Source organism: Felis catus, chromosome A1 (genome assembly GCF_018350175.1).
Source record: "Felis catus isolate Fca126 chromosome A1, F.catus_Fca126_mat1.0, whole genome shotgun sequence".
Classification (NCBI taxonomy): domain Eukaryota; kingdom Metazoa; phylum Chordata; class Mammalia; order Carnivora; family Felidae; genus Felis; species Felis catus.
In genome coordinates, this window is record NC_058368.1 from 200,191,047 (window position 1) to 200,218,075 (window position 27,029).

Consider the following 27,029-nt stretch of genomic DNA (forward strand, 5'->3'; position numbering starts at 1 on the left):
AAGGAAAAATAAGTATAATGTAAAGACTATCCACTTAAGATTTTCAATAATTCTCTGAATCTTGTCATTGTTGATGAACTAGAAAAGCACATGACACCCAGGTGAAAGTTTGAGTTCATTTTCCTTCCTCAGAGATCCTAGATGTCTGATGTGTTTTTTTTTTTTTTTTTTCTTTATGATTGTGACACCACATGAGCTGTGCCTATTAGGTCATATTTTTAATGAAACTGACTTTCAGTTCAAAAGGCATTCAACTTTATCGAGTAATCAATCAAATCACTCCATGTGGTCATTTAAGGTTAGTGCAGAGCATCTTTCTATTCATGGCTTTTCTGATTTCATTTTAGCTTAGAGAAAAAGTTACTCCAGTATGTTATTTTTCTTTTAGGTAAACTTTCCTATCAACATATTCCTAAATAAGTTACTGATAAGTATTCAAAAAAAGCATAATAGACAGTGATAGAATGGACCTTAAATTTCTCCTAACACCCATATTTTACTGATAATGAAACTAATGACACATGATCTGTTTGCCATTTTATTACAGACACTGATTATTAGCTTTGTTGTGGAAAATATTCAACATTCATTGAAAAACATTATTGGTGAAGGGAAATTTTAGTTTTAATTTTAATTTTTGTTTTTACATTTATTATTGAGAGACAGAGAGAGACACAGCACAGGTGGGGGAGGGGTAGAGAGAGAAGGAGACCCAGAATCCGAAGCAGGCTCTAGGTTCTGAGCTGTCAGCACAGGGCCCGACACGGGGCTCGAACCCACGAACTGTGAGTTCGTGACCTGAGCCGAAGTCGGACGCTTAACTGACTGAGCCATCCAGGTGCCCCAAGTTTTAATTAATTAACAAGTCATGGACACAAACCAAGCTTATCAAACTGTAGGGGAGCCACTGTGCATGGCTTGGTCTTCAAATACAGACAGATAAGGCATAGAGGGCACTGCAACTGATGAATTAAAATGCTGCTTGGTAATGGAGAGAAGCATTTTAAGTAAGACTCTAAGTAGGAATAGCTTTTTCACACTAAAAGAGCTTTAAACCCAACAGGCCAACCACTTAGCAAGCACCATAGCAGGTATTAAAAGTTGAATGCTCCAGACCAAAGCATCCTTTAGGACCAGAGATGCAGAGAGACAGAGCATTGCACTGTGATACAGCACTGCATGGGAAGAACTACCATCTTAACAGATTAGGAGGTAGCAGAATCTTCTTGGAAGGCAAGCCTTAGTATTCAGTAACCATTCTTAAGTCAAGTGCATAAGCAATAAATAGTTAAAAGTAAGAGTTCTGAAGTGAAAAGTGGGCATCCTTACATAGCCCAGCCTAGTGGGACCACATTAGTATCGGAGTCACAGAAGATTTAAGAGGGCTATTCTAGAGACTACTGCCTGAGCCATGCTTGTTAAGGGTTTCATCATCATTTCCTAAGTGAGGAGGAAATGGAACTTTAATAAGAATCTACTGTGCTTTGTCATATTCTCTGTACATAGGTATCAGAGTATATAATTCCCATTGTGAAAGCGGGTTTAGATATTACCAACTGATCATTCTGTTGTTTTTATAACAAACTCTTCTAGTCTTTTAGGTAGATATATAGGTATTTGATTGGAACAGTGGATTTGTCTGAATATTTGAATCAGGATTCTGGTACTCAGAATGGGCAAGAAAAGATAGCGCCCCATCCGGACTATTCTGAATCACTGGCCCAAGTTCTCTTTATATGGACCCCTCCCTAGAGAATCTGACTTGTTCAGTGTTACCTCTGTGAAGCTCTGCTGTAGTGTTAATTATCTCAGAGTTCATTGTTTTGATAATTTCACGCTTCAGCAGAATACCATGCATTGCAAGCATGCAGAAAACAGCTTTTCAATTTGCAAAGAAATCCCTCAACAAGATTTTAGCAAAAGCTATTTGCAATAGTCCAAGAAAAAAATTCCTTTTACATAACAAAGCATTATTTCCAAGATTTAATTTTGTCATTACTTTTCGTTTTCTGTAAAGACTGCTTGATACAAAAGGTCAAGGTATCAGCAAAACATAGACAGATTTTTGCTGAATGACACAAACCTGTCAGAATGCTGAGCTTTGATGTTCCATTAAGTGATCGATGCAGATTACTGACTTTTGGCTAAATGCTACTCAACCAGATAAGGTCAATACCTGTTAGTTCATTGGTGGAATAATTAATCAATCAATACAGGATGCTTGAAGTCAGGGAGAATTATTGCTAGGCTTGTATCTCCGGCTTTGGTCACAGAAATTATTTAAAAACATCCTTGCAGCATTAACCCCCTCTGTGCAGGGTTTATTGTAACATTATGTATCCAGGGGAAGGAAAGAAAAAATTCTAGTGAGCAGCACATCTTGCAACCTTGAGCTCCCCAGAAGGAAAAGCCTCTAACAAGCTGAGTGCATCATCATTAGTTCTTCCTTTCACATCATCGCACTCTGCTTGTAAAATAATTACATGCAATTTTTCTATTTTACAGTTGGACCACATGACTCCCTGTTCTTTTTGCACAGTGACTCACCCCTCCCCCAGACTGCTTAGTTGAAGGCTGGAACTGCTCACCTTTAAACATCTCAGCCGGAGGCTTTTATGGTGGCTGGCTACGGTATTTCCTAAGAGCTAAAAAAATAATCCATCTGGTTCACAGAAAAATTCTCTCTCCTATTTCTTATTTCCAATGCAACCAAAACTTCCTTCTTAGAATGCACTATGCAAGGATTTTTTGTATTTTTCTAAGTTGTATAGTTGCAATGTCTTTGAACTGGTGAGTTTGGTACAATTCATAATACTTCTCGCTAAGGTTAATTACTTACTGGTTTTAGTTACTTGCTGGTTTTTATTCTATGAGATCAAATGATCTTTTCTGTATAACTTTATAAGCTATTATTATTTTTGCAGAACTAATGACAACACATTTATCCATTTCTACAGTTATTGCATATTTAGTATGACCCAGGCATAGTATTGATCTTTGCTCTCAAGAAATCTAGACATTTAAGGTGTATTCAGGTTTTCACATCATTTCTACTTATCTTACTCCATTTAATTCTCTCATATCCCTGTGAGACAGGTAGTTGAAGGATTAGGAGAAATGTATTACTTAGCAAATGACTTAGAAACAGAACACAGAATTCCTAGATCTTCAGGAATCTAGGGTGAAACTATTGACAATTTTCACTCAAGTGATATAAACAATACCCCCAATATGATACAGCATGAGGCCTCTGCCAGCCATAAAGTCTCTTTGTGTAAAGTCACTTCCTTCATGTAAAAACACAAGTAGAGGCACCTGGGTAGCTCAGTCAGTTAAGTGTCCAACTCTTGATTTTGGCTCAGGTCATGATTCACACACGGTTCATGAGATCGAGCCCTGGGTCGGGCTCTGCCCTGACCTGATTAGGATTCTCTCTCTCCCCCTCTCTCTCTGCCCCTCCTCTGCTTGCACTCTCTCAAAATAAATAAATAAACATTAAACACACACACACACACACATGTAGTAGAGGGGAAAAAAAGAGAAAAATTAAGTTAAAAATATTATTACACATCAGAGGGGTGCCTGGGTGGCTCAGTCGGTTAAGCCTCTGACTTCAGCTCCAGTCATGATTTCACATTGGTGAGTTCAAGCCCCGAGTCAGGCTCTCTGCTGTCAGCTGTCAACACAGAGCCTGCTTCGGGTCCTGTCTCTTCTCTCTCTGCCCCTCCCCCACTCTCAAAAATAAATAAACATTAAAAAATATTATTACATATCCGAAACAATCTAATTCAGCTGAGCTCTGCCAAGACAAGCTCTGAACACCTCTACCTGTACTCTCATCTACTTCCCCACACCTCAGATCGCCCACATCATAGCAATCACAAGCAGAGTCAAAATGAGATGACAAGGTCAGCTGCACAGTTGAGGTAGGAATGAGAATTGAGTTTCTCAAAGCCACCAGTTGGGTAGTAAGAGAAATGACATGAGGATATGCCTGGCCCACGGTTGGGGCATGGTGCTGGCACACTAATGGGTGCACTAGGAAACAGGTGTGTATTCTCTTCTCAAGAGGGTTCGTGTGGGGTTACAAAGTAGTGGGATCTCCCTCACAGAGCAGGACTCCTCTGTGAGGTGTGCAATTTCCACCTCCATGCTTTCCTGCCCACGCACTTTCAAACAGCATAGAATGTGACTATTGTGTGAATTGTGAACACTGAGATGTGGTACTTAATACAGTGCATAATCCAACTCATAGTTTAGGTTGTGTTGCCCCAAAAGCTGATTTTGCAATTTTTGTTACTCTTATCATTCTTAGATGGAATCCATGGCCTGCCCCCTTGAATCAGGGTGTTTTCCGTGTCAACTCAATGTTGCAGATGTAACTCTGTATACATTTCTGGTCCCAAATATTAAAACATTGGCAGCTTCCACCAGCTGAGTCTCAGAGCACTCTCCCTGTGAACCCTATGGTGTCAGGTAAGAAGCATGAATACCCTGAGATCTCATGCTGGAGAGACCAAAAGTTGGCATTTTCACTGGTAGTCCCAGCTAAGTCCAGCCTTTCAGCCATCCCTGCCAATTCATCAAGTATGCAAGTGGAACCATCTCAGATAACACAGACCAACCAATCCACCAGCTGACTACCAACTGGGCTCAGTCAAAACAGAAGAATCACCCAACAGGGTCCAGCTTGAATTTCTGATCAACAAAACTGTGAGCAAAACCAAGTGGTTGTTATTTTAAGCCAGTATGTTTTGAGGTAATTTGTTACACAATGATAGGTCACTCAAACAGGTGATAATCAAAGCAAGTACTGATAGGAGCACAGGGAAGTGGGACAGGAGAAGGAAGGAAGGCAATATATAGAATCCATTAATCAACAGGTTCTGTGGGTAACTGACCTTCAGTCCCCCAAGTGGAATTCAGCTCAGGGTTGAGGGCTATTTCTGGGGCTGGGTTGGAATTCTTGCTCATTCTGCTTGCAGGCTTAATGTGTTCCTGAGCGCAGAGAAAGGCTTCAGACAGGGTCCAGCATGTGCAGTTAAGAAGCTGAGGGTATACACATAAAGGTGAGTACCAAGGGAGAAGGGTGGGAGTGACAGAATCTGCTACAACATGTAGGGTCTTTGAAAGCAGTTTTAGGGAGAATACACCATTGTTGCTTGAGAATTTTTTTGTGCCAAACACACAAGTGACTGCAGTATTCTGCTTTTATTTCATACTCTCAGGGACTTAATTACTTAAGGCCCAACTCAAATAGCATCTATCCTTAGATGCCCTCTTTGACCTACTCTAAGTAAAATTAGTCCTTCCTGCATCTGATACTCCATGACATGCTTCTAAAATTCAGGTCAATAACACTGAGGGTCTTATCATGTTTTGTCATAATTTAGTAGCAGTCCCCTCGATTTCTAAAATTCAGGTCAATAGCACTGAGGGCCTTATCATGTTTTGTCATAATTTAGTGTCAGTCCCTCGATTTCCAGACCCCCTTCAGTGTATCTAAACTCCAGTAAGGAAACAGACTGATGGGGCAAGTTTTATGGGTCTTTTTCATTTATTATATTGGGACCTAATGGGAGGCTTGAGAGGTGACACACAGAAGATGCTCAAGCCTTGCTTATTGTATTATTGAAGTAAATATTTCACTTGCCTTTTGCCTTTTCAAAACTACTTACATCTCATTAAAAATAAAGCAGAAAAGTCCCTATATATTCTAATTTAAACATATTTTCAACAAAAATCTACTGCATCAAGTAAGTCATATTTATTTGACAGATATATTATGGGGAAGTAGACACATAGCAACAACGGTAAAAACAAATATCCTCCAAGATTCTTGGTAGTCTGCCAGTTCTCCTGAGGTCTTTGGTGATATAACAATGACCAAGGGATTGTAGGGACAGGGAAAATGTGGCCTCTGCTTAGGGAGTTATTTTTGGCTTATCTCTTAAAGATTTTGAATCATTACACCAGATAATACATGCAGCAAGAAAGTGTTATTTGAAAGACAATTGGTGTATTCACCAAGAGTTTCCAAATCCCTTTAAAAAATCTCAACAATAGCCAAATTGTGGAAAGAGCCTAAATGTCCATCAACTGATGAATGGATAAAGAAATTGTGGTTTATATATACAATGGAGTACTATGTGGCAATGAGAAAGAATGAAATATAGCCCTTGGTAGCAACGTGGATGGAGCTGGAGAGTGTGATGCTAAGTGAAATAAGCCATACAGAGAAAGACAGATACCATATGTTTTCACTCTTATGTGGATCCTGAGAAACTTAACAGAAACCCATGGGGGAGGGGAAGGGGGGGGAAAAAAAAACAAAGAGGTTAGAGTGGGAGAGAGCCAAAGCATAAGAGACTCTTAAAAACTGAGAACAAACTGAGGATTGATGGGGGGGGGGGGTGGGAGGGAGGGGGGATAGGTGATGGGTATTGAAGAGGGCATCTTTTGGGATGAGCATTGGGTGTTGTATGGAAACCAATTTGGCAATAAATTTCATATATTAAAAAAATCCCATAATGTAAACATACTGGTATATAAATAAGCCCATTTTGTTTGGGTAGTTCTTGCAACACAGACTATAAAGTCATACAAGCCAAAGATAAGGCCTTAGCTCTTCACTAATTTGTGATTAGGATACCACAAGTATCTTTTGCATTTGTCTTTTTTCACTTAACATCTTTTGGTTTTCACTCATATTGTAGTATATATGAGTATTCAATTCCTTTTTATTGCTGTATAGTATCTCATTGTGTAAGTATGTCATATATTTTTATATGAATTCACCAGATGATGGACATTTGTTTCCATTTTGAGGCTATTGTGAATAATATTATGATCATTTACATACAATGTTTAGGTTAATATGAGTTTTCATTTCTCTTGGGTTCAATTCCCACCTAGGAATTGAATTGTTGGGTTGTATGGTAGGTTTATGTTTAACTTAGTAAGAAACTGTCAAACTGCTTTGCAAAATGGCTGTGTCATTTTACATTTCTATAATCAGTGCATGATGATTCCAGTTTTATGAATCCTTGACATTAGTCTGTCTTTTAATTATCACCCTTTTAGTGGGTGTGAAGTGTATGTCACTGTGGTTTAAGTATGCATTTTCCTAACGGATAATGTTATTGAGCACTAGTTTCATGTTCTTAATTAGTTATTCTTTGGTAATGTATCTGTTTACGCCTTTACTCATTTTTTGAGTTGTCTGTCATCTTATTACGGAGTTCTTTACATGTTCTAAATATAAAGCGTTCATCAGATATAAGATTTGAAATATTTTCTCCTAGTCTGTGGATTATCTTTTCATTTTTTTCATGGTGTCTTTGAAGCACTAAAGATTTTAATCACACTGTTTTAAGAAATTGTTTTATAAGTCAATCTTTACTACTAATATCCTTTTCAAAAAATGTTTATTTATTTCTTTTGAGAGAGGGAGAGAGTGCACATGAGTGGGAGAGAAGCAGAGAGAGAGAGGAGAGAGAATCCCAAGCAGGCTCTGTGCTGTCAGTGTAGAGCCTGACACGGGGCTTGAACTCCTGAACTGTGAGATCATGACCTGGGCTGAAATCAAGAGTCAGATGCTTAACCAGCTGAGCCACCCAGGTGCCCCCCTCCTAATATCTCAGCAGAAAGTTGAGCACATGTATTGATACGTCCACCTACTTGCACAATGCTCCTTAAGAATTATTGAGAAACTGCATGGGCTAAGCACTGGTCTAAGTTCTTTGAATGGATTAATCCTTGTAGGAAATCTATGGTACAGGTATTATCAAAACTTAAGTTCAGCATAGTAAGTTATTCTTAAAGTCACAGGGAGGAGGTGGCAAGACTGAGATTCTGACCCTGGAGTTCACACCCTCAATCCCCACACTGCTTTTCTCTTAATTAGTATAAGAGATTATTAAAATCAGGGTATGAAAATATGTGCTTTTCTACTTATTGGCTAATGAATTCATTGGCTAATGAATTTCATATTATCACATAGTCATTGAACTCAAGATAAAAATACTCAAAATACTCAAAAAAAAAACCCTAAAAAACTTGTGAACATGAAGTTGAATTACTACTAAATTCAAGTGATGAGTAATCACAGGGACCTATTTGGTCACCAGGATTTCAGCTCTCAAATTATTTTTCCTTTGATGGAAATAACAATGTGAACTGTTGGTGCAAAGTCCTCTGTTTTGAGAGCAGCGATTGTGGGTAAATGAACTGGCTGAATGGCTCTCAGATTCCTCATGAAGTGATTGCACCTGTTTTATAGTATGGTTATGAGAAACAAGTAACAGATGTTATTAAAAAAATGCATCATGCTTTATAAATACACCTGTAAAATAAGATTACTAGTACATTAGTCATAGGTAAGAGTCAATGAGATGATTTTCATAAAGGATTTTGCCTAGTGTCTGGGAACTAGTTAGATGCTTGAAAAAGTAGCTATAATAATTTTTGCACTTTTTATGAGCCACAACTTGCTTCCTTTCTGTTCTGCTTTCAACTTTCCTGATTTGATACGCATTTATTCAAATATATTTACTTCTAGTAAATACCTTCACAAAGCTTACATACTGTCTTGTCAAATGGCCTGATTTAAATACATGAGCACTTTAGGGAAGTTTATGTATGACATAAAAACTTTTACACACAAAACCATCACCCTGTTCCATAGAATCGACACTTATGTAAAGGAAATACTAATATTCAGTATAACTATTTTTTTTAAATATGGTCTTAGAAAAGTATATGAGAATGAAGTCAATGTTGGCTAAAGTTAGACAAAAGAAAGATTGGTACATTTTAATTTTTTTCTCTTTTTTTCATTTTAGTAGCAAACAAAGCAGGATAAATAACTGATTTATTTTTACATCATTAAGAACTTACTTTTCAAAACACAGATGAAACTTCATAAATGTTCATGATACAGAGAGCTTCCTTTATTTCAGTTTAGCTTTTCCAGCTTTATTGATGTATGATTGACAAATAAAAAGCAGGTATATTTAGATTACACAGCATGATTTTTAATAGGTGTATAATCTGAAGATTTAATATATGTACACATTGTGAAATGATTACCACAATCAAGTTAATTAACATTTCTATTACCTCGCATAGTTACATAGTTAACACTTTTTCTTTCTTCCTTCCTTCCTTCCTTCCTTCCTTCCTTCCTTCCTTCCTTCCTTCCTTCCTTCCTTCCTTCCTTCTTTGCTGTTGATAACACTTGAGATCTACTCTCTTGGAAAATTTTAAGTATATTATACAGTAATATACTATTATTAACTATAATCACCATGCTGTATATTAGATTCTCACAACTAATTCATCTTATAACTGAAAGATATAGCTTCCTATAATGACATTATTTCTTACATGTCTTTTGTTTATTTTGTTTTGCAAACATTTCTGTGACTGTAAACCATACAGATTTAACAGACTATCAGACAAGTGTTTATAATTTCACACTGCTTTATTCTTACAGATTATACCAATTATTGGAGAAAGTTAAATTTTCCCAGGTGGCATTATATTTCACCTTTAAGATGAGCTACAATTAATCTATAAATATCTGTTTTCCTTTTTCTCTTTGCTATTTATCAAGGAAGCATAGATTTAATCAGAATTATAGGCATTATTAATGCTTATGCTTATAATTATTAAATTAAAGCAGAAACTTAGCACTAAGTATATAATAATTTGTATTTGAAATAATAAAACTCTATGAAATGAAATGCAAATATTTAGGTAGGTATATTTTATTCAATCTATTTATAAAGACATCCTTATGTTTTAATGAAAATTCTGAATTAATAACTCTTTTAGAATAAAAGTAAGATTTTAGAATATATAAACTTTCATAGTATCTCAGGACATTTTATTATCTTCATATTCCCCAATTCTCTTAAGCAGTGTTAAGACATTTCAGAAGGGCAACTGTACTCTATTTGCTTTCATTTGAAAACAAGAAGAAACAACAACAAAATAATAAAGCCATCACTGTGAAGGATGGGGAAAAGATATTTCTAAATATTAAAAACCATATATCATAAGTCTGGTAAGGCTAGAAACAGTCCCTGTAAAGTTGCCACACTGGGAATTACATCCTACTAGATCCAGAAATTCATGTGAGTACAGCTCACTATAACACAAGTGCTATTATAATGTTACAGCGGAAAATCGACTTTCTCCTGCCCAAGGCTGTCATAAGTGCTTAAACCTTTGAACAGAGTGACAGTTTTAAACCCCTTAAGGAAACTAGAATTGATAGTAAAATAGCTGATGGCTACCTCCCCACCCTGGCCTTTGATTCTTACCTTCCTATTATGCTAACCCCTTCAGCATGACTGAAGAGAAACCAAGCATATGCTACACAGTGTGATCAAGTGGTAGTCCTTTAGAAACTCTGTGTAGAAAGTTACAGACTAATGTTAAGCTTTCTTTCACTCTTCCATTGGCACCAAATAGACATACTCCTAGTCCAAACTTGGAATTTGTCCAGATAAAAAAAAACCTGTAATGCTATCCAATATGGCAAATGTCACCCTTATTCTGCATTCTCTTCTCTATAAAGGAAATATTTCATCCTTGATAAGAAATGTTACAGAAAATTAAAAATCTGATCATTTTATCCTTTGTTAAATGTTGGCAAAAAATTTTAAATGTTTTGATTGACACACTGTAGAGAGTTATAATGTATATATGAAACTTTCTAAAATCCTATTTTTGAATTAAGTTATATTTTAGAATTTGCATGGCTTCAATTCACTAGTATGTTAACATTGGTGTAGTTCAGCCAAATAAACTTCATATAACTGGAAATGGCCTTCTTGGCCTTCACCCAGTACTGAATGGAATTTATTTGCTTAGAAATTAGTTATTCAGATCATGTTGCACAATTGGCTATTATATCAGAAGAGGCTATACCATGTTGTTGTCTTAAGACAAGCCCCCGAATCTAAGTAGCTTAACATGGCAGGTGAGTTCTTATTCATGCAAAGTTTGCTATCAGACCAGGTGACCATCCAGAGCAGCTCATTACTCATTCTGAAGGCTCCTTTCTCTGGCTCCCCACACCCACCTTTCCCTAGATATACAAGTGTAGTGAATCACTCTGAATCCATGGTCTTCTTAGTCCATGCATCAGAAGAGTCAGCAGGGTGATCTTGCGTCTGCTTTTCTATGCTTTAGCTTGGAATTCATGTCACTTCCACCCACAGCCTATTTCCCAGACCTAGTCTAGTTACCTTGTTTAACTGCAAGTTGGTTGAGAAATGCCTGTAAAGGCAGGAGAACTGGATAGAGTACTGAATGACACCACGGATGAAAGAAGTGTCCTCAAAGAGGGTGCAAAAGAAACTATCCTTCCAAGATCCAGAGTCATTCTCAAAGTTAGTAAAAAAAAAAAAAAAAAAAAAAAAAAAAAGACTTAAACAGTTTTCCCCGAGAGCTAGCAACAGTCCGTAGGACCCTAGTCACAAACGGAGCGCAACCCCCATTTCTGTCTGGCAATAATTTTGTACCGCCAACCTCACAGTTAAGCTCCCTGGGGAGGCAAGAACCGGCAAATTGCATGCCCCAGGCAGGCACAAAGCCAAGGTCTCAGACGCAAAATAAGGCAAATAAGAAGGCAACAGCTGTCTCTAAGAAGTTACTGATAACAAATGGGCACCTGAAAGCCAAATTCACAAGAGTCTGGATTTGGAGAGGAAGGGACAACATGAAATTTTTATCTTATAAATCCCCTACTGGCTGCCACCCATTGTTGACTCCCTATATAACCACACTGGAACATTTCCAGGACCCCAGAACCTTTTTGGGAATTTTAATAAACCCCTGCAACCTTACCGAAACGCCAGAACCTTTCTGGGAACTATGTATATAGGTATCATATCATATCATATCATATCATATCATATCATATCATATCATATCCATAATATAAAGTTTGCTTATACCGGAGAGCAGCACGCAAGAGCGGAGCCCAAATCCGAGTGACTTACCCACAGCCCTGGGGAAGGACGAGAGGAGCGTGAACACGAAGGATTCAGCAGGTGCCTTGCCTGTGCGTCTGATTGCTTCACAGGTCAAGAAGTCAGCTTTAGAATCCATTAGTCACCAAAAACTGTTAACAGAGGATTTAAAAAATATATAATATTAGGTGGTACAAACAAAGTTTGTTTACCACTTCATGAAGCAGGCAGTCTCCTGTGGAGAACCGCAAAATGGGGCAGAAGGTAGACAACTCTTATAGGGTAAAGAATAAAAAAACGGTGAAGAGATACACGGAAACTGAAACTATCTCATTGGCTGGAGCCTGAGAACCACCTTGTGCGGGTGAGAAGGCCCAGCGTTGGCTTGGTGTTTGGGGATTGGCTAACTGAATAGACCGCATTTCTGGTCAAGTGGAGCATTTACAGGGGCGCGAAGTCACGTAGGTTTCTGTTTCTGACGTGACACCCGTCAGGAGCGGCTCCGACTTGGGTTTAGAAAGTTACTTTAACAGACGCGTCCATAAACGGGTGCAACCCACATTTCTGTCCGGCCACATCAAGCTGCAAATGGGGTGCAACCCACCTTTCTGTCCGCTGTATTTTTGTGTCCCAGCAGACAGCAGAGCTGCCTGAATTTGCAAAAACGACGACAGAGTGCTTCGGGCGGCAGAAAGGCAAGCCGGAGTCTCAGAGACAAATGGAGACAAACAAGAAGGCATTATGTGTTGGAGGGAGAGAAAAGGATAGATGACCAATAAAGGACAACGAGACATTTTACCTTCCTTTCTCAACCAGGCTCTACAGTAATCCGGGGGAACTGACTCAGGTAAGAATTCTCGCCCTCCTTTGGCTTCCGCCAGATTTCCCAGAATCCTGTCTGAAGGGTCGTGAGTGAGTGGGTTTAAAGTAGAGAGTGTAGTGCTGGTATCTACCAGAATTTGGCGACGTTTTTAAATTAATTTTAATTTTAGTTTTCCCTGGGCTGTTGAAGGGAATACTGCCTAGCAGTTAAACAGAGAATCCCTAGGAGTCTCCTCAATCTGGTAGGGGCCCTCCTTTGAGGGTAGAAATGGGACCATTACAGTTGGTGTGAAAGATTTTGTAGAAAACCGTCAAGGATAATCTTCTCCGACGCACAGGGTGTTGGTTGATTGCAAAGGAGGTGTCAGTTTCTGGGCCAGTGTTTTGATGATCGACCTCTGGGAGGGTGCAATGGGGGCGGCCCAGGTGTTTTAGGCTTCTGACCTTGGAGATTGTGCATTGTAAGGCCACTAACTTGGTGGACTTTTTGTTTATTGTCCTGTGGCCTCTTCAGAGTGGAAAGGCAATTCAAATAGAGAATTAATAGACTTGACTGTGAGTACACGCTCAAGGAGGGTAGAGGGGACTAGTAGGAGTCGTGTCATTCTGACGGTCTTTTGTTGTAGGTGCTTCTTGTGTGTCTTGGATTTTTCACTAGGCTTTTGCAATGAATCTTGCAATGAAGCTATTTTGGAATCTCGAAACCTTTTGGAGACTTGTGCATACCAATTAAACTAGGTATCACATTTTGTTTGTTTGATTGGGAACCCTTGTTTTTAGCCTAACAGCCATTGGAAAGGACAGAATGGATTTGGAGTGCCCCTCAAAACTACATACTGAGACAACTATCACTGTTAGACCCATCTGGTAGCAACCTGGAAAAACTCATTTTCTGATACTTTCTTTATTTGAGTGGACTCAGAATTTACTCAGTAAGAATTCCTATGCTTTATCCACCCTAGGAGGTAAACTTTCAAACTTTGGGTGTGTGTATGTGGGTGAGGGAAGATTAACAAAGAGGGAGGCAGGGAAAATCTCACAGCTGCAGAGGGTTGAAAAATCTGAGATTTTACCTGCTTTTTAGATTTACATATCTAATGCCCATTATTTAGCCTAGCCTTCAACCCTACTTTGCTGACAATTTCTGAGTTTCTAGGGGCTCTACAGTACAAAAGGGTTGCCTCTGGGTTCCTCATATTGCTTGCTTAGGCATTAGGTCTTTTAAATCTGTCACAACTCATGTATAGCTTTTCTAACTTCTAAAGTATTTTTTGCTTATACCTTCTTTTATTGTCTCTTGAGAGTTAATGCCTAAAAAAAAGCCTATGGCACTTTTTAGTGTCATTCAACATGAATTAGATTTACTTTCTGAAGTATTTTCCAATGTACCCAAGATAAAATTCACCTTTAAAAAAAACTTTTTTTTTTTTTTTTTTTTTTAATATCCAGGAACTCCTCCTTTTCTCTGATTGCTTCCTTTCCAGCCAATTGTTCTTTTTTGGATACATTATCCTTTCACATCTCTTTAAGGATATCAGTTAAACATATTTTTAAAATTATTTTCTCCTTCTTGCATTAAATCTATTTCCTCTGGAGTAAGTGGTTTTGTTTGTTCATTTCTTTCATTTATTGCCTTTTCCTCAGACGTGATTTGTATATTTATTGTCCTTTTTTTTCTTTCCTTTTTATGTTCTTTCCACTTATTTTTTGTTTCTTAATTTCAATTTTAAAGAAAATAATGTTGGGAGGTTTGTTAGTCAAGTATTAGTTGGGAGATCTGTTTACCTAAAATATCTTTCTACCAAAGAGGAGGTAGAATCTGTGAAGTGCATGGTTACTGTTGCTAGTAAAGCAGAGGCAGGCTAGTTCAAAGTAAGGATGCCTTGTCTTGGGTTAAAGTACCTAACAGATTTCCTCTTCTAATTGGGTATGTTTTCCCTTTTATTCCTCTGGGTACATTGCAGAAGTCTTAAGTTATCTTAGGCTCTACTTTGTCTCTCTTATCAGCCAAACCCACAGTGAGATCATTGCTTCTTATTTCCTACTAGGAATAAATACTGCAGTCAGTTTCTCTATTAGCAGAAGAGAATGAGTGCCTAACCTAGCCCTTCTCTAAACATTTCTCTAATTAACTACCATCATTGATGCCCAACAATGAATTTTTTGCACCATACTTGCCAATTTAAGATGTAAATATTTTCTAGGTCAGTCCAGGTTAGAACCTACTTATGGAGAAGTCTTCTGCCAAGCATGGCCCCTAACATTGTTTCCTTTATTCTGTGTTACTTCTAAACAGAAGTGGAATGATTACTTTCAACCATTCAGAAATACCTAAAAATTTCTGGTCTGCTGGTTTTTAAAAATCATTTTACTTCCATTTGATGAGATATTGGGAGGGAAGTGAAGCAAACTTATACCCTCAAGCCTCCATCATGAACCAGAAATTATCTCTTCTTTTATTTATTTTGAAAATACTATTTATCCTTGAGATTACAGCTCAAATGACATTTCCTCTGTGAACTGTTCCCTGAACTCTTGAAGCAGAATTAGTGGTTCTATCTCTGTTGCTGTACAATTTGGTTTACATTCTGTTAAAGCACTTGCCACTTGGCCTAGTAATTTATCTCCATTTATTTTATTTATTCACTTGAGAATTTTTCAAGGTAGAGACTATGCTGTATTCATTTCTAAATACTCAATGCCTAATACCATGCTAGTGTATTATTTATAAAATGAATCCATGACAAACAAGTCTCCCAAATCCTGGGCCTTAAACTTCTTCCTAAAATAGACAAAGCTCATATAAATAATTTCTTTGATCTCTAGAAATTCTGTATAGCTTTTGAAAGCTTATTCAGCATATGAATGCCTAGAAAGCTATTTAATAATTCTAACAAAGTGGGAGTGTGTGTGTATACGTGTGTGTGCATGCTTTTACCTTTAAAATACATCTACCATGTGGAAAGTTAAATTTCTTTTTTAAAAATTTTTAATGTTGTTATTCATTTTTGAGAGACAGAGAGACTGTGGGGGAGTTAGTGGGGGAGGGGCAAAGAGAGAAAGGGAGATACAGAATCTGAAGCAAGCTCCAGGCTCTGAGCTGTCAGCACAGAGCCCTATGTGGGTCTCAAACCTACCAACTATGAGATCATGACCTGAGCTGAAGTCGGACACTTAACTGACTGAGCCACCCAGGCACCGATGGAAAGTTAAATTTCTAATTGGACAATATACATGTGTGTGTGCGTGTGTGTGTGTGTGTGTATAGGACATATATATAGTTGGACAATATATATGTTTCAACACAGTTATAGCAGAACAGTAAAATACACAATTTTCATGATTGTGAAAAATCACTCTGAGAAGCTTTTTCTTGTTTATGTGCATATTTTCTAGGCTTTGAATCTATTTTATGCTTTTTTATTAATATTTCAATGATAAAAATGGAATTAAAATTCTAAAGATAATTAAATTAGCCATAAATCAAGTATAGCTCTAGTCCTATGCTCAAAAATGCTAATATCAACTCTACATGTTATTTTTGTACATGAACGTACCTGTTATCTAAACTGATTTGTAAAGCTAAAGAGACTTCTTCTATATAAATAACCTAGAAAAGTTTTCATTTTCTTACTATTCATAAAAAAAGTTTATAACAACCTTGCTCCAATTTTTAACTAGATAGTATATTAAATCACTTTCTCCAGTCCCTCATTTGATAGTATGTTTAAAGTGGAATGGCTTTAGATAAATCATATAATTTATGATCAGGCTAGTGAAAGTTTTAAAATTTATTTATAAAAGTTGAATACATTCTGAATAGGTAGGTATTACAAAAAACTTCAGCTTTCAAATTTATGAATACATCCGAACTTTTCTCTCCAAAGCTCTTAATAGACCTTCTGATGCTTTTTAACTTGTACAGGACTTGATGTGCATTTGAATGTCCTCCATTCCGAACTGTAGATAAATGAAACGTCTCTTGAATGGTGGATGATATACTGATCACCTTCCCACCAACTCCAAGGAATTACCTTGGGTAAGGGCTATGAGGTAAATCAGAGCCTGGACACATGATCCCAAAGAGCCCAAATCAGAGCTCAAATCAGAATCTAATGACTCTGTATAGAATCTATACAGAACCCTTTATAAGGCACGTTCTGATAATGGGATAATGTTTATTGCCCATTTCCCAGTAGAGGTTTTGTTTTTGTTGTTTGTTTGGGGCATTATCATGCCTCTCCTGATTTATCATCCCATGGACGAATAATCTGAAATCTCAGATTTGGTGTTTTTGTAATCTCATCTGTATTTGCTAAACTCTTTTTGTGTAAGTAGGAACAAACCATAACAATGTAGGCTCTTCATCTTTCACACTCAATGATCAGCAACTTCGTGACTAAGGAAACCAAGGAGAGTGTAGGATTGGATAAAATATGTTCTCCTAGTCACTAAGTAATTGCTATTTTACTCACATTTTTTCTAGACTGTCAGTTTTAGGAAGTAAGTAACCATAACTATCCAATGACTATCAATTCCATGGAAGAATGGAGAAATCAGAGGAAATATTTCTTTCTCACATTTTCAGGATACATCATTTGGCATATTTGTAATAATCATTTGGGTTCTAGTTTTCAGTTTGAGTAATATTAGAGGAGGACCACAGTATTATCCACAATATTATCAACAATATTGTGATAACTTTATAAGGTGAAAGATGGCAACTAGAGCTATAATGTTGTGTATTTCATAATGTATACAAATGTCAAACCATTATGTTGTACACCTGAAACTAATATAGTACGTCAACTATAGTTCAATAAAGAAAACCACTGTAAAGTTATAGTAATTAAGTGAGGTATTGATGTAAGGGTAGATGAAGAGACTAATGGAGCAAATATGGAGCATAGAAACACACTCAAAAAATTGGGCACCTAGTTTATGCCAAAGGTGACACTGTCAGCAGAGAGGAAAGAATGGTATTTTTAAGAAATGGTGTTTGGGCACTGAATACAATACTAAATAAATATACCTTGACCTTAAACCATATTCAAAATCCATTCCAAATCTAAATATAAAATACTTTAAAAATAAAATGTCTAAAAGAAAGATAAAATATCTTCATGACCTTGGGAATAGGCAAATATATATTAAAGAAGACTTAAAGTGCTAACTATAAAGGAAGTTTTGTACAGTTGGATTTTACTTATAAAATTAAGAAGGTCTTAGTAATTTATCATCACAAGACACAATCAAGAGAGTGAAAAACAAAGCTACCAAATTGAGGGCATATGTGAAGTATGTATTTGATGCAAAATTCATATCCACAACATATAAAGAACTCCTAAAAATCAGTAGGAATAAGGACAGAGTGGGGGAAACATGGGCAAAGAATTTGAACAGGTACTTATAAAAGAAAATGATCCATCAATATAATAAAAAAGTACTCAACATCATTAATCACCTGGAAAATATAAACCAAAACCTTAATCAAGATGCTGGTATCTACCAGAATGTCTAACATGTTCAATAAGTTCAATAAATGTTCAATAAGTATTGTTGTATCTGAAGTTAGAATTCCTATAAGCTGTTGGTAGGATTGTAAATTGATACAATAACTTTGGAGAAGTGTTTGGTTATATTTACTAAAGCTAGTATGTACGGACTTTATGATCTAATAAGTCTACTTTTAGGTATATACATTCCCCCAAAATACATTAAATGTTCATAAAAAGACACAAACAAGAATTTTCATAGCTTATAATTCATAATTATCCTAAATTTAAAACAATCCAAATCTGTCTCCAGTAAAATGTATTTTAAGTTATATAAAGTTTATAATATGTAAGCTTATATTCAAATACAAATTAAAGTATAATAAAATTAAATTAGAATGAGGTAAAACCAATCTAAGGTGTTTACCCTTGAAGGTACAATGAGAGAAAGGAAACATGAGGGGTGTGTTTAGTCCTGGTAATGACCCATTTTGTGTTCCAGGTGCTGTTTATATTAGTATGTTCATTTTGTAAAAATTCATCAATCTATATGAGTTTGCATTTTTGTAATATGAACTTTGTACTCAATTTAAAAAATACTTTAATAAATTTCTGCTACTAAATATCACACCTTTGTCCCCACACGAGGGTCCATGATTTGTCCTTATACATCTAGGATCTGGTACAGTGTCTGATACGTAGAAAGTTTTCAATAAATATTTGTTTAACTTAAAATAAAAGCATTGCTGATTTCTCAATCAGTATCATTACATAAATCCTAGTCAGTTAAAAGTGAGCAATTCAACCAGTGGTGAATAAATGGTTCAAGCCACTGCATAACTTTACAGAGTTAGAAATTGTTATCAAATTGTCCTTTCTCAGTAATTCTGAATCAAAGGAGACTTCAGCCACTCTTTAGGTAGATAAATAGACCAAAACGTAGCACTAACTAATCTTATAAGTAAGCTCAAGACACACACCGCTTACCCTTGATGAAAAGTGACTGACTGATTACTATTTGATGATTAGGAAAATTTTCCCTCAGAATAAAATAATAATTTTATGAAGACATACTATGTGATAAGGAAGCAATTTATGACATAAAGAAATTAATGACCACACTATTGTTCCAGGAAACATTTATCAGCAATTATGTTAAATATATTTCACATTAAGCAGGTAAGAATTATTGGTTATTGGAACTTTTCATACCAATAGTTAATAGTGGGTATGGTAGCCATTAATAGTGTTTCATTTTTAATTAAAATTAATTACTTATTAGTCAATATTGTTATTTGATGATGAATATGGTTTTTTCTCAGCAACAATAAAACCTTTCCAAAGATATTCCATAGGGAAGAAAATTTATATATTGCAAATATCAAAGATTGTATAATTTTCCAGTACAAATTACCAGCAATTACATTAAATGCCGTTAGTATTTAATTTAGGTTAATATTAATTATTTATGTTTTTTACACATCAGTTATTTCCCAGTGAAAGGTGTTAGTTGGTTGGTTATAAAAAAGCTACTTATAGGTAGATACTCCCAATAAGTATCTTAGAGTAAACTGAAGCCCAGGTGACGTTGTACATAATAGCACTGACCCCTCTGAAACTGGCTTTCAGGCCAGAATTGATGTTAACTCTAGTTGTGGGAACCCATCCAAGCTATCAGGTTATAAGGGGACCACAAAACTTCTAATGTCCATGATTAGAGGTATGGAACAGGGAAACATTTTCTATCTCTAAGGAATTGGGGCTGGTGGATTCTTGCTTCCAATTTGAGGCTCTAATTTCAAGAATTTCTATGAACAAAACCATGCTCAGTTGACTACAGTGTCCATGTAATGAATGTCCATCATTATGGCAGAGGATATTTCCCACTTAAGACCTCTCTTGGAGACCAGGCCATTTAAGAAACCACCTCCAACCAGGTGGAAGAAAGAAGAATATATCAATAACATGATGTTGTCCAATGTTTAGTCATCCATAACCCAGGTGACTGAGTGTTCAGAATCTCAGAGATTAGACACCTAATACAAACCCAGGAAACCCCACAAAATAGGTGCACTAACTACTTTTACATGTAGAAAATTGTTCATTCACTGAACATCTTGGAAGCAACACTATGGACCAGACATCTTAAGGGGATGGGTTTGGGGATTAGGAAGACATGATCTTAAATCTTAGTCTTTCCACTTACTCTCTGTATGGTCTTGGGCAATTTACTTTCTAAGTCTTAATTTCCTCATCTGTTAAGTGGAATTCAAAAAAGTTATACCATTTGTTCATTTGTTCATGTTTACAATGAACTTAAGTTTATTGAAGACCTATTGTATGCCTACTACTCTCCCAGGTGGTGGTTGTTACTAGGATTAATCAAGATAATAATTAGTCTAATGTTCGGCACTTACTAGCTGTTTAACAAATAGTAGCAGTAGCTATTGTTTTTGTTCCTATTATTATTAACAAGGTTGAAATCTGAGAAGTCTGTGGAGGCTTCTTCATCTTGGTAAATACTTTGAACTGAGAAAATATATTTCACTGAAACTTGGCCTGGGCAACAACTTGCTGACTTTATTTCCAGATGAATCTGTCAGTAGATATTGGCAGACGTCCTTATTAAAGTGGCAGATTTCATCTTATACCTTGGCCTCCTTATGTCCTTTCACTACTAGTTACTTATGCCAGTCTATGTCCACAGGTTGCCCAAACAGTTTCTTATCACAGACTTGATCTTGCATTCTGGTGTTAGAAGGTAATATTCTAAACTCATTAAGAGTAACATACCCAATTCTATCAACTATTAGCTGAGGAGTTTGGCTTGTGACAACCTTGTTCTTTACTCAGCCAGAATACCCCATTCACACCAATTAATTATGCTGCTTTACCTGAACTTCCAGCCCCACTGATATGTAACTGTAAGGATTGAATTTTATTTTAGGTAATAGAATGCCCTAATACCAAAAATTTAGACAATAATGACATTTAATTATCGTAAGTAACTAGAGGTCTGGTGGTACAAGATGGTCACAACAACTCAGTGATGTTACAATGATTCACGTTATTTCTTTCTTTCTATTCTTTCCCACTCAGTGGATGAGCATTGTGGTGGTCCATTCAGAGTCACAGTAATATCCAGAGCTCTAAGCCTCATACTTTCCTACAGCAGCATTCTAGGTAGGAAACAAAAGAGTGAAGGTAAAAATGGAAAAAAAGAATTATCTATTATACATACATCTATTGATACATCTATATAATACATCTATTATCCTGTATATCTAGCCAACTTTCTCTTTAGTTTACTTGCCTATAATTAGGTTATACACATACCCCTACACAAATTTTTGGGGAAAAGAGAATACAACTATGAAACGTGATTTATCCATGGGCTGATTACATTATCACACAAACTGAACTAGGGTTTTCTTAGCAAGGAAGAAAGGGATAATGCTTTTTGCATAGTGACTGAATTCCTGCCAGCTGCTGGTGATTAGGCATTGCCTAGACAAAATGTGTTTGGTGTAATAAGGCTGCCAGTCCACACTTCTGGGCAACAAGAAGCTTAGAGTGGCCTCATAGGGGCTGGTATTTTTACCCTTTTCTTGAGCCAGAGACACCACTAGCCCATGCTAGGACCAGAGTGTAACTTCTTCACGTTGTGGGCTCCATGAGTTCCTTTTTGCCTTTATTTCCTTCTTTTCTATAGCCGCTGTCCTTTGTGCATTATAACCTCTATTTTAGACACTTACGTTTGTTACTAAAACCCTACCTTTTAATCATGAAGTCCTGCAATCAATCTGGTGCCCCAAGATGGGGAACCCAAGTTCTCAAAGAAATGGAGCTAAATTTTCAAAGCCTCATGTGTGTATTGGTGTGGAAATCATGGTATATAATATTTATCCCATTTCAGCCTTTCACATATTTCCCTTTGGGTGAGAATCTATTTCCTCTGGCACTGTGCATGTGAACTGGTAAGAGACAGCCTTCTCCCACCTTACCTTCATCCTGGCTTCTGTCCCCTGCGCTTGTCTCTGCACTTCTTCCTCAACACAAGTAGCCAAAGAATCAACTGATCAAGTCACTCTGTACCAAGTCAGAGTTGGTTTTTATGCCAAGCCTTGAAAGATAGATGCATTGCATGTTCGACTTGCCAGTGACAATCAAAATTGATTGTAGGCAGTGGTCAATAACTGAGGAAGAAAACGCAAAGACTAAGTAGCTGTAGTACTGAGGAATGCTGAAATGATGATCACTCACAGACTTTTTTTTTTAGTTCTCCTGGAAGTAGCAAAATCAACAGAATTTTTTGTTTTAAAATAAAGGGACCTGCATACTTATATATTGCTAACTATATTTCAGTTTTCATTCTTATTGTACAAACTATGGGACAGTTGAAACTGCTTTACTATTGCTCTAAGAACCTACAATCACTTCATAAACATGATACCTGCTAATCCTTATAACTTGTAAAATTGCAAGACGTTTACTTCATCATGTTTCTTTTCAGAACTCCAATAGCCACACTAATTATTGCTTCTCCTTTAAATTATTTGCCATGGCCATTTATTTATGCTGTGTGTAAATTTTAAAGTAGCCCAAAATAATTGTCAGTACTTGAACTTGATTTTTAAGGATGTGATCCTCTCATTGTGACATGAATCAGTGAATATTAGTTATGTAAAAAAATAACATGAGTGGTCTAAATACAAAGTTTACTTTGCTGCCAGCCTACCTCCTCTGGAATTTCTAACTTCTCTTGACAGTTGTGTTATTGACACCTTCAACCAAGCAAAGAAGAGTTTCACTCCTAACGGTAAAGCTCCATCCATATCTTTCCTTCTATCTTCCTTCAATTAAATATTTTATTTCCCCAATATAGCAAACCACAATCAAAAGAACAGCAACAAAAACTAAATTAAGTTTAAAACAAAGCATCATGCATGCACACACTCACACACATAAACGCACCCCATATTAGCAAGAGATAATACAAGCAAATTGGGATTTTCCTTATGTTCTTATTTTTGCCTGTTTTTATTTATTTAACAATCATGTAATATGTCCTAAAATCACAAAATTCAGTCTGCAGGATCCTATAAGACTGCATGGTGGTTCACTGATAGTAGTAAATTTAAATAGAAGCCCACACTTCAAAAAAAAAAGTAATAAATAGAGTGTCATGAATTCTGTAACATTTGTTATGTTCATGTCACAGAAATTTTCTACAATTTTTAATGCAGTATTAAATTTACTACTGCCACAGGAGAATTGCTAGGGCTCCAGTAGAAAGCAACATATATGCATAGCTAAAGACATTTATTTAATAAAGTAATTTGGAATTTTCATTAGATTCTGGCTTCTGTGGGAGCAAATGTATGCAGTGAGGTCATTCTGTCTAGACAAAGTCTATTTAATTTTCTTACCCCAAATCAAACAAATTACTTATCTATAGATCTAGGCTTACTCTACAATATCCAATATGGTTAGTTGCACCTGGGTGTTTGACTCCTACAACAAGATGACATAATTTAGCTTCATTTTTACCTCATTGCCATGATGATCTTGTAGTCCAAAGGTTATCGAGAGATTTTACTTCTGGTAATGTAATCTTTGTCAATCAGTTAATTTTATTTGTCATCTGTGTTAAAATATCTTGCCACTTTTGAGTAATAACAGAACTCAAATGTTTGTAATTTTAAAATAAGATGGGAGTTTGAATGGTGCTATATATTTATAATTATTATTATAAATTTGTTTAATAAGTGTTTTGATTTAGTCATCTAAATATGGAATAATAATAGGATTAAAAAATACATAAAAAAGAATGAAGACTACTGATTATCAGATGCCATATATTGCATAGATATTTTATTGATTATCATTTATTTACATCAAACTGTATACTAATACTAAAATATATTAATCTCTGCTATTACCTGATCTTAGCTCTTGATGTCTTATATCGTAGCCAATATTGATCTTATTGATCTTAGCTCTTGATGTCTTATATTGTAGCCAAGAGTTTAAAAATTTTCTTATTGCATGTAATGATTACAGCAAGGGTTTTGTCCACACATGAAGCTGCTATCAGTAATTGGTATGCCATAGTGGAAGAATTTAATTTTATGAGTAAATCTTCTAAAACTCTATTTTTATATGTTCAAAAACAAGTTTTTCTTAAGGAAAAAATGATTCTTCTTTACCATGAGGATTTTGGCCACATGTTTATCTTGTCCCAAGTCCACTTAATTGTTTTGTTTGCTGTTTTTAAGTTTTGTTTGTTGGTGGTGTATTCTAGTATCTTGAAATACTAGGTTTTTCCTACCTAGAATTCTTATATGCAGTCATTTATTTTGTCATATTTTCAAGGTGCATCTTTCCAAAGGAGATCCTACTGCTGGGGAATGTTATCAGATTTAAACGTTTTTATGACTTTTGATGAACACTGTACTTGATGGCTTTTTTTTTTGTCCATCTCAGCATATATTTAATTTTGTATACGCATATATTTAATTTTGTTGATTTTGTTGAATATCAGAGGTAATTTACAGTTGTTATTGAAGTTTAATATCAGAGCTCATACATTTTTTTTTTGGTAATTTTTCTGGTGGAAGAAGGGAACGGTGATGAATTGTAGGATCATACCTAAGCGTTGTCTGAATTTATCCTATTCTAAAAATCTCTACAGGCTTACCAAACATTTGAGTACTGCCTTTGAATGATAGTAATACTGCTGGTGAGTTTCAAAATTATTGCCAAAATGGGTATAAATATATTAGAAATTAAAATATACCCAGTACTTTTTCTTAATTATAGAATAAAGGCTTTCCTAATGTTTTTCATAATTAAAATCCATTACTTTTTAAATTTTACACTGAAAATTCACACTTACATAATTGTAACTATTTATAAGGATACATGAAATCTGAAGTACTGATAATAAGATGACTATTTTAGTTTGTGGGGTTATTACCTCATTAGATTTAATGTATTCAGAGCAGCTATACTTTTATACAGTTGCTATTAAGTAGTCTTCTGCTAAGTAACATTTTTTTTGTATCCAGAAAATTGAATCTCCAATTTTTAAATAACAGGGCATTTGATAACTAAGCCCTAGCCCTTTGTTTCCTAAGTAATGTGGCAGTAGTAGGACACAGACAATAGTAAAATACATAGACTCAGAAGTGGTATTGTTCATTTATTTATTCCAAAAGAGGGCAGCAGAAGTCTATTTAATATGACTCCTCTGTTGTGTGCTGCCGTCTTCTGCTCAGTGGTTATTTCTGAGTAACCCACTCTTACTTTAAAGTTAGATAGTGATTCTCCCCTACTCAAAATATGAAATGAAAATAAAACCCAATAAGTAAAACCAAGTTTATTGTGAAAAATATTTAGAAGAAAATAATAATTAAAAAAATATATAACCTTACCTAAAGCAGGTAATTTAAGATGTCAAAAAGATAAATTTCTTTAATGCCGTGGTTTTCTTTGTCTCCCTCTTACCAACTTCAATTAAAACCAGAATAAAATTGTTTTCTCCTTCATTTATTCTGTGTTCCCATCATTCTAATACATAATTGTTGGGAAAAAACTCATCAATTGCACATAAAGCATCAACATTGTATTATAAAGTGGATTTTTAAAAGAGTGAATATGTGAATATAGTTTTCAACAAAATTTTGGGATTAAAAAAATGAAAACCTTTTGCCTGAGAAATCAGATATGATTTTAGGCAAACTGTTTAGGTACATTCAGTAACTGGTCTAACAATGATAATTTGAAGTGCACTTCTGCCTATTCATTTTCATTTCTCCTTAAACAAAAATTCAGTTTTGAACTGACACCAACAGAGCAAGCAGCTAACTGCTTATTTTTCCTTCTTATTCCTTCTTTATACACAGGTTTTCAGACTCAAATTTCTATTTGTTAGCCATTTGGGAAATAGTACTTTCATTTTTTTAATGGTTAATCTTTTTTCATTTTTAAATATTTTTTAAAATATTTTTTAAAGTTTATTTTTGAGAGAGAAAGAGAGACAGATTGTGAGTGAGGGAGGGGCAGGGATAAAGGGAGATAGAATCTGAAGTAGGCTCCAGGCTCCAAGCTGACACAGGGCTCCAACCCATGAACTTTGAGATCATAACCTGAGCTGAAGTTAGACACTTAACCGACTGAGCCACCCAGGCGCCACCAAAGAATGGTTAATCTTAAAAAACATCAAGCGTGAACTTAGTTTAAAATTTTTGGGATTGAAACCAATGAAAAATAGGAAAACAGAAAAATGTCTGAAAATTTCAATTATCCTTGGCTTTTCTGTAGTTGTAGTCAATGACCACTACCTTCAAGAGGGACAGAAGGAAATAAGGAAGTAAAAGGGAGAGTACTGTGCTAAGTTTACTGTCTTCTAGCGTCAGTATTCTGTGCAGTTGTACATGGTAATGTTAGCGAAGTGACAAATTTCTCACAAATTAACTCTTCCTACTATTGATTTAATTTTTTATTTGGTACTTTCACACATTTTTAGAACCATCTTTCATTAATAGGTATGTATTTAGCCAAAACTAAGTAGTAATATTTGGTAATGAATAATGCATACACTAAATATTGCATGGAATGTGATGGCATAGCACTGGCACACTGTAAGCACTCTTTATTAATACTATAATTATTGTCACTTTTGTTGTTGTTACTGTTATTACTCCTTTATAACTATCTCTTTCTC

General features: G+C 35.8%; 2 long non-coding RNA genes across 3 annotated transcripts in view; one reads left to right on the top strand and one right to left on the bottom strand.

The window, feature by feature from the left end:
* Nucleotides 1-4,900: 4,900 nt before the first annotated feature.
* Nucleotides 4,901-12,478, bottom strand: LOC123380045. The gene is made up of 4 exons (XR_006585289.1): nt 12,340-12,478; nt 12,015-12,136; nt 8,899-8,974; nt 4,901-5,049 (listed from the first exon to the last, which is right to left on the bottom strand). It is a non-coding gene; the product is annotated as an uncharacterized LOC123380045 (long non-coding RNA).
* The window catches only part of LOC123380039, a 192,733-nt gene continuing 178,119 nt past the window's right edge, over nt 12,416-27,029 (top strand). Inside the window, exon 1 of one of the 2 annotated variants that reach the window (XR_006585285.1) lies at nt 12,416-12,831. This is a non-coding gene — a long non-coding RNA (uncharacterized LOC123380039). The remainder of the gene's footprint in view (nt 12,832-27,029) is intronic. The other variant, XR_006585278.1, reaches the window with a different exon arrangement.